Genomic DNA, 6,000 nt, shown 5'->3' with positions numbered 1-6,000 from the left:
GCTCACCCCAAAGGTTCCTTCCACTGATGGGGAACCTTGGAGCTCTGAAACACTGCACTGTTCTTCTGTACTTTCTGTATCTTAAATTAAAAGATGTCTCCAGTTGGTCTCTCCAGTGCCCAACCTCTGACTTCCTCCTGGGTATTTTTAACCATTACATACCTCGTTCTGTCTTTGTCTTATGTTGTAACCCACCATCTTGGAGGGAAGAGATGAGATGGATATATGTCTGTTCAAGCTTCATGAAGCCACACTTCAACCCTGGCACTCAGGCTTCTAACTCCCTGAGGATGGCTATGGTCCCTCCATATCACACCCTCCCAGGGAGCATTGAGATGCCTGTAGTCCAGGTGGAGGCCATGAAGAGATATTTGGTGCCTGGGGTACTGGATCAGGTCCTACAAGTATATTCTCCCGTGAGAGAAGGAGAACAAATACCTGGTGGCCTTGAGAATTTAGCCACTTTTCTCCAGTACATTGGATTTCCACAGTCTTCATAGCTTTTAATACACTCCCTCACGGACCAGAGGAGTATTCCTATCGTGTGGAAGCATTGATAATCTGTTTTATAGATAAAAACAAAAATTGTAGATAGATTTATAGATAATAAAAAGGTTTCTCTGATGGCTCAAATGGTAAAGAATCTGCTTGCAACGAGGGAGACCTGGATCTGATCCCTGTGTTGGGAAGATTCCCTGGAGAAGGGAATAGCTATCCACTCCAGTATTCTGGCCTGGAGAATTCCATGGGCCAGAAGAGCCTGGTTGGATACAGTCCATGGGGTCACACAAAGAAAAAAGATTTATAGATTAAAAAAACTTCTAAAAGAAAAAAATTTGAAGTTTAAGTGACTTACATAAGGCCACATGGATATTTAGAGTCAAGATAACTTCTCTTGAAGGCTGCCTTTACATTGTTCCAAGCCTTTGGACTTAGGCTTTAGGGTCTGGGCTAGGGATTGGACAGAGTCCTGATATCAAGATTCCCTAATCCAGACTTCCTGTGAAGGAAGGTGAAAGACAAAGAGAGTTGTGAACCATTGGGTCTGTTATTAAAAGCACATGCCATTTCTGAAGGGAGGAATTATGCAGTAGATCAGAAACAAGAGTGGAGAAGGAGGAGAGTTCATCCAGATAACCGCATCCGAAGAGCTGAATAGATGGGAAGTTAGAAACACAGGACAAGGGTGGAAATGAAGTAGGAGGAAAATTTTAAAGCTCAGTATGTTATGTCAAAGACTGTTGAGAGACCAGGGTCTTCAACCCTGGGTGTTGGCTGTGCATGTCACTCTGGGCAGTGTTGTATGATCTCTTGGCCGGAGAACCATCGAAGACCATACATCACTGTGACGCAGCGCTCTCCCCATTTTCTCTTTCTTAGCTTGAAGCGCCTCGGCTCCTTCCTGTTTTGTAGTTTATGTTTCCATGTTCTGTCTTACTTTCACCTCTTCTCTTGATGGTTTCTGGAGACTAACAATTAATCAAAATTAATCAAAGATTGATGAGAACTTGGCAAGCAAAACAATGATAATTCTGAATCTAAAGCATCCTTTATGGATCTCGTTTGCTTTTCTAAAGTACAGGCTGACAGAATGTCCCCTGATACTCCTTGAGACCAAATCCTAGTCCACAGCAAAAGGCCTTGCCAAAGCTTTAGACTTCCTTCTCCTCTCCCCTCATGAATGCCTATCAACTATCTGAAGGGTCGCTCATCAACCTTAGTGAGTTTGTTCAGTTTATTATAACCATTTATCTGATAACCTTTCACCATTGTAATCCATAGGTAATTTTATAAAGAGCCACAATTTCCTCTTTTTTCCTGTTTTTGTCTGATTCTTTCCTACCACTTTGGTGCCACTAGAAGCAAGAGTACCAAAGATCGATCATGAATGATTCAGAAAAATGCAGTGGACTTGCACAGGCCTGAGCCTGAGTGCTCCACAGCTTCAAACGTGCATGACTTTAGCTATTTACCTCAGTCCAAAGTATTGTACATGAGGCTGCCCTAGTGGCTCAGTGGTAAAGAACCTGCCGGCTGATGCAGGAGATGCAGGTTCAATCCCTGGGTCTGTAAGATCCCCTGCAGGAGGAAATGGCAACCCACACCAGTATTCTTGCCTGGAGAATCCCATGGACAGAGGAGCCTGGTGGGCTATAGTTCATGGGGTCACAAAGAGTCAGACATGGCTGAGTGTCTAACATTTCACTTTTTTTCATTTTCTCATAGAACTCAGGAAAACAGTCTACTTATTGTTGGCTAGTTAATTATAAAAATATATGATAAAGGATACAGATGTAAGAGATGCATAGGACAGGTATGAAGCAAGGGGCCCAGGGCTTCCGTACTCTCTCTGGGTGCCCTACCCCTGACCCCCACCACGTGTTCAGCAACAAAGCTCTTCTAGCCCCATACTTTATATAGGGGCTTCATCATGTAATCACAATTGATCATTAAGTACACTTCCAGCCCCTCTCCACTTTCTGGAGAATGGGAGGTAGGACCCAAAATTCCAAGCTTCCGATCATGGCTTGGTATTTTTTGTGATGAACTCTTCCCTGGGAACCCCTCCAGAGTCACCTTATTGGAACAAAAGACACTCCTATGTATTTTAATAATTTCAAAGTTTATTCATGTAAGAGCCCTCTGCCTCACCTTCTGGTGGAAGTATCAGATCAGATCAGTCTCTCAGTCGTGTCTGACTCTTTGCGACCCCATGAACCGCAGCACGCCAGGCCTCCCTGTCCATCACCAACTCCCGGAGTTCACCCAGACTCATGTCCATCGAGTCCGTGATGCCATCCAGCCATCTCATCCTCTGTCGTCCCCTTCTCCTCCTGCCCCCAATCTCTCCCAGCATCAGAGTCTTTTCCAATGAGTCAACTCTTCGCATGAGGTGGCCAAAGTACTGGAGTTTCAGCTTTAGCATCATTCCTTCCAAAGAAATCCCAGGGCTGATCTCCTTCAGAAGGGACTGGTTGGATCTCCTTGCAGGCCAAGGGACTCTCAAGAGTCTTCTCCAACACCACAGTTCAAAAGCATCAATTCTTCAGCGCTCAGCCTTCTTCACAGTCCAACTCTCACATCCATACATGACCACAGGAAAAACCATAGCCTTGACTAGACGAACCTTTGTTGGCAAAGTAACGTCTCTGCTTTTGAATATGCTATCTAGGTTGGTCATAACTTTCCTTTCAAGGAGTAAGCGTCTTTTAATTTCATGGCTGCAGTCACCATCTGCAGTGATTTTGGAGCCCAGAAAAATAAAGTCTGACACTGTTTCCACTGTCTCCCCATCTACTTCCCATGAAGTGGTAGGACCGGATGCCATTATCTTTGCTTTCTGAATGTTGAGCTTTAAGCCAACTTTTTCACTCTCCACTTTCTAGGCAGTTATTAAATATAACCAGGGCTTGAAAGAAAGCTACAAAAATCACTCTAGTGAGCAAAATCCCTGGAAAATTTATAGTCAATTCTTCCCTGAATGATGACAGCTTCCCTGGTGGCTCAGTGGTAAAGAATCTGCCTGCCAATGCAGGAGATGCAGGTTCAGTCCCTGAGTTGGGAAGATCCCCTGGAGAAGGAAATGGCAACCCACTCCAGTATTCTGGTAAATCCCATAGACAGAGGAGCCTGGTGGACTATAGGCCATGGGATCACAAAAGAGTTGGACACAACTTAGCAACTAAACAGTAACAAAAAATGATGACAAGCTACCCAAACCATACATATAAAATTCTACAGATGTATATGTCATGGAAGTTAGTGCTGTTTTTGTGCTTATTTTATCCTTTGATTTACTGTAGTCTCTGATTTTGTTGGACTGCAAATCCACACACACCAGTGTTTGGTTTACTTTCACTGATATATCCAAAAGCTGTAACATTTGCTTCATCTTTTACTTTTGCAAACTAAACCTCTCAAATTTACTGCAGGGATTTACTTTATTTTATTCTGCCTTTTGTTTCTTTATTTTTCCCTTCTATCCTGGCTGGTTAGAATTGGCAGCTGCTTTGCCCATTCCCGGGAGAAAATCCTACACAGCTAATGATGCTGGTAGGGGTTCCATTCATTGCAAGAAAATGTCAAACAAGGTACTTAGGAAGTGGAATTGGCTGGAGAATGTGGCTGTACATTATTATTTAGAGTGGAGGGGGGAAGGTAGGTCTGTCAGTTCTTTGCATTTAAATGTCATTCTTGTCTGTTTCATGGAGTTTTATGTCAGATTGAATATAACTGAGATTCAGCTAGTATGAGTTAATGGAGCTACTTCTGCTACTAAGTACCATTTTTCCTCTTGTTTTCAGAGGTTATATGAAAATCTGGGCAGTATGATGTGAAATCAGCATGTCTTTATGCCTTATACACACACACACAGAATCACACAGTCCATATACTCTCTTGTGCCATTAACTGTATAATTTATGTGAGAATCAAATTGTGGGTACTGCCTGCCCTATTCTGGAAAATCCCATGGACATAAGAGCCTGGTAGGCTGCAGTCTATGGGGTCGCTTAGAGTCGGACACGACTGAGCGGCTTCACTTTCCCTTTTCACTTTCACGCATTGGAGAAGGAAATGGCAACCCAGTCCAGTGTTCTTGCCTGGAGAATCTCAGGGACGGGGGAGCCTGGTGAGCAGCCGTCTCTGGGGTCGCACAGAGTCGGACACGACTGAAGCAATTTAGCAGCAGAAGAAATTATTTTTTCCAGCATTTTATCTTATACTGAACTAATCTCTTGTTTTCTCATCTTCCTTCTTGTTATCTCCCTTCATCGATAGAAAGTGGACATCAACATATGCACTGTCTTTTTTTACTTATGAAGGTTATGCTTCTATTTGGTCCTTGTTGTGAACTGAATCTTGTTCCCCCAAAAAGCATACATTGAAGCCTAAGCCCACTGTGATTTTGGAGGTAGGATTTTTAAGGAAGTAATTAAGGTTAAATGAGGTCATAGGGTGGGGCCCTACTCCCAGAAGACTGGACTCCTTGTAAGAATAGGAAGGAGTCTTGTAAGAATTGGGAAAGGAGTACATCAAGGCTGTATATTGTCACCCTGCTTATTTAACTTATATGCAGCATACATCATGGAGAATGCCAGGCTGGATGAAGCACAAGCTGGAATCAAGATTGCAGGGAGAAATATCAGTAACCTCAGATATGCAGATGACACCACCCTTATGGCAAAAAACAAAGAAGAACTAAAGAGACTCTTGATGAAAGTGAAAGAAAAGAGTGAAAAGGCTGGCTTAAAACTCAACATTCAGAGAACTAAAATCATGACATCCAGTCCCATCACTTCATGGTAAATAGAAGGGGAAACAATGGAAACAGTGACAGACTTTATTTTCTTGGGCTCCAAAATTACTGCAGATGGTGACTGCAGTCATGAAATAAAAAAATGCTTGCTCCTTGGAAGAAAAGCTATGATAAACCTAGATAGCATATTAAAAAGCAGAGACAGCACTTTGCCAACAAAGGTCCGTCTAGTCAAAGCTATGGTTTTTCTAGTAGTCATGTATGGATATGAGAGTTGGACCATAAAGAAAACTGAGTCCCAAAGAACTGATGCTTTTGAACTGTGGTGCTGGAGAAGATTCTTGAGGATCCCTTGGACAGGAAGGAGATCCAACCAGTCCACCCTAAAGGAAATCAGTCCTGAATATTCACTGGAATGACTGATGCTGAGACTGAAGCTCCAGTGCTTTGGCCACCTGATGAGAAGAACTGACTCATTGGAAAAGACCCTGATGCTGGGAAAGATTGAAGGCAGGAGGAGAAGGGGACAACAGAGGATGAGATGGTTGGATGGCATCACCAACTCGATGGACATGAGTTTGAGCAAGCTCCGGAGTTGGTGATGGACAGGGAAGCCTGGTGTGCTGCAGTCCATGGGGTCACAAAGAGTTGGACACAACTGAGCGGCTGAACTGAACTGAAGAATTGGAAAAGATACCAGAGATTTCTCACTCTCTCAGTCTGTGAGGACACAGCAAGAAGGC

The 6,000-nt window shown here is 43.4% G+C and overlaps 1 long non-coding RNA gene across 1 annotated transcript in view; it reads right to left on the bottom strand.

The window, feature by feature from the left end:
• Positions 1-1,029: 1,029 nt before the first annotated feature.
• The window catches only part of LOC123331022, a 38,334-nt gene continuing 33,363 nt past the window's right edge, over positions 1,030-6,000 (bottom strand). Inside the window, exon 2 of the long non-coding RNA XR_006547431.2 lies at positions 1,030-1,469. This is a non-coding gene — a long non-coding RNA (uncharacterized LOC123331022). The remainder of the gene's footprint in view (positions 1,470-6,000) is intronic.

This window comes from Bubalus bubalis, chromosome 1 (genome assembly GCF_019923935.1).
Source record: "Bubalus bubalis isolate 160015118507 breed Murrah chromosome 1, NDDB_SH_1, whole genome shotgun sequence".
Lineage (NCBI taxonomy): Eukaryota > Metazoa > Chordata > Mammalia > Artiodactyla > Bovidae > Bubalus > Bubalus bubalis.
This window is presented reverse-complemented; position numbering and strand designations above follow the sequence as displayed.